This window comes from Penaeus japonicus, unplaced genomic scaffold (genome assembly GCF_977035675.1).
Source record: "Penaeus japonicus unplaced genomic scaffold, GWHDUDI00000001_assembly GWHDUDI00000034, whole genome shotgun sequence".
Classification (NCBI taxonomy): Eukaryota; Metazoa; Arthropoda; class Malacostraca; order Decapoda; family Penaeidae; genus Penaeus; species Penaeus japonicus.
In genome coordinates this window covers 11,646,097-11,648,596 of record NW_028234436.1, presented here as the reverse complement: position 1 = coordinate 11,648,596, position 2,500 = coordinate 11,646,097, and positions in this window count along the sequence as shown.

The window sequence follows — 2,500 nt, the reverse complement described above, 5'->3', positions numbered from 1 at the left end:
AGGGAGGGGAGGGAGGGAGAGAATGAGAGAGAGAGAAAGAGGGGGGAGGGAGAGAGGGAGAGAATGAGAGAGAGAGAGAGAGAGAGAAAGAAAGAAAGAGAGAGAGGGAGGGATGGTGGGAGGGAGAGAATCAAAGAATCAGAGAATGAGAGAGAGAGAGAGAGAGAGAGAGAGAGAGAGAGAGAGAGAGAGAGAGAGAGAGAGAGAGAGAGAGAGAGAGAGAGGGTGAGGCACAGACATGATATTACCAAAGGTGAAATAAAAAGGGTAATCAATAATGATAATAATAATAATAATAACGATAATAATGATAATCACTAGGCATATACATCCTACATTTGAAACCAAAAGGACCATAAAAAAATATACCAAACCCAGACAGACAAATAGACTTACAGTAATAAACCTCCACTGACCTTTCCTCCACACAGCATCTCGATTACAAAATCCTGATTATTTATGTAATATCTACCCCCCCCCCCCCAACCCCCACCCCACGACCCCTTCCAAAGGCCCTAAAACATGACGTCACCACCTCCGTTTTCTATAGTTATTTATTTACATTGAATTTATCTATGTCATATATATTTTTGTTTTCTTCTTCATCATCAGTATTTACGCGTGTTTATAAGTTATATGATATCAATGATTGATTAGAAAAATTAAGACTTATCTAATTATATATTCATATTCATCGGTTTGTGAGGGGTAGGAGGAAGGGGGAGGGGGAAGGAGGGAGAAGGGATGGGGGGGCTTGGGACAGAGGGGGGGAAGGGGGAAGGGGGGCGGGGGGGTAATCTTAAGAACGTCATTACACAATCTTAGGAAACCGAAAATGCACATAAGGGAATTAAGTATCACTAATATGAACGCTATCAGGTTAAAAACATCATTATTATTATTATTATCATCATCATTATTATTATTATTATCTTGGTTTGTTTGTGTTTGAAATATACATATATATTTATATATATATCTTTTTTTCTTGTCACTAAAATTCCATATGCTAAGACAGCTTTGTGCGCATTAGGTTAGGTTACTCGCCTACACGAGGCTGAAAAAATAGTGTAATATCATTGTTACATTGGGTTCTTGTTGTCTGTTTGTTTCCGTTCCTATTTTCATCATTTAGTTAATTCTCCAATAAACGAAGGTGTTTGCAATCCGCTGTTTTTTTTCAGGAAGTGACTATAATTTAAATACTTCAGCTAAATAGCTGATACAATTCACTGAATCATTTGCATGGAACATGGATGTATTTACACATTTCACTGAAGTACACTGAAGTAACCAGTTTGAGATATTTGGCATTGCGATTGAAATTGCAAAATAACAACAAGAACAACCCGTTTACGATAGTGAATTTGCATTCTCCCGCCTTTGCTACCGAATGTTTTCCTTAATTAGTTTGTTGTGTCTCCCTCTATGTCACTTTTTCTTTTTTCTTTTTTTTTAGAAATATGATTGGTCATTGGTGTCAGCTTGTCGAATTTTGTCAAGTGTTTTTCACTTTTTTGCATATTTGTTTTGCTGGATTCCTGGGTCAAAGGTTATGATTTGAAAAAAAAAACTGACTCGTTATCGTAAAGATGCTGACCTCCTGAGCCTTATTAATTATTGCATTCTTCAATTCTTGCATTGAAATGGTTACTGGAGTACTGTGTGTTGATAAGGACCCCCACTGTTGCGTTGTTCTTTATTTCTTCTATATATCTTGTCCGTTTTGTCTTGTATATACTTCATATAATCATTATTATTATTCATCTTACAAATTATTAAAAAAAGGGAGTAACATGCCGAGTTTTTGATAACCGAAATCATAGTCATAATCACTAGTAACTATTCAAGAGTAAATTTATGTTGCCTCTTTTTTTTTATCTACATAAACTATTTACAGCATAATCTATCAGTCATGAAAAGTACACCATCTCTGAATTACTTGGAAAAATATTCGAGAGAGCTTGGAATCAAACATAAAAAAATAGGCCTCATACGAGACGACTTGGCTTTTCATAATCTTGGCGATCTCTTAAACCTGTTACAAAAAAACAGAAACACAAAAAGAAAGAAATAGAAAGAGAGAGAGAGAAAAAAAGAAAAGAAAAACAAAACACCAAAAAAAAAAAAACAGTGCCTTACAAAATAACGGTCACAATTATTTTATTATTTATTCTAGAAACAATTAAAAAAAAAAATAAAGAGGGGGAAATGAAAGTACATATGAACCTAATTAATATCTGACCTAGTCTCGAGCCTGAAATGAATGATAAAAAGGAAAAAAAAGAAAAAAAAAATATATGCACCACCTTCAGGCTGGACTGGGTCGACTAAAGGAAAATAGAGAAAAAAGAAAGAAAGAAAAAAAAAAGACACACATATTGCCATATATCAAAGAATAAGAATTCCCTTGCCTTCAAGTAACACTAAATTCATAGCAGAAAGAATACAATGTTTGCTTTCTTCTAATATTAAACCATGGTAAACATATACACTGTAT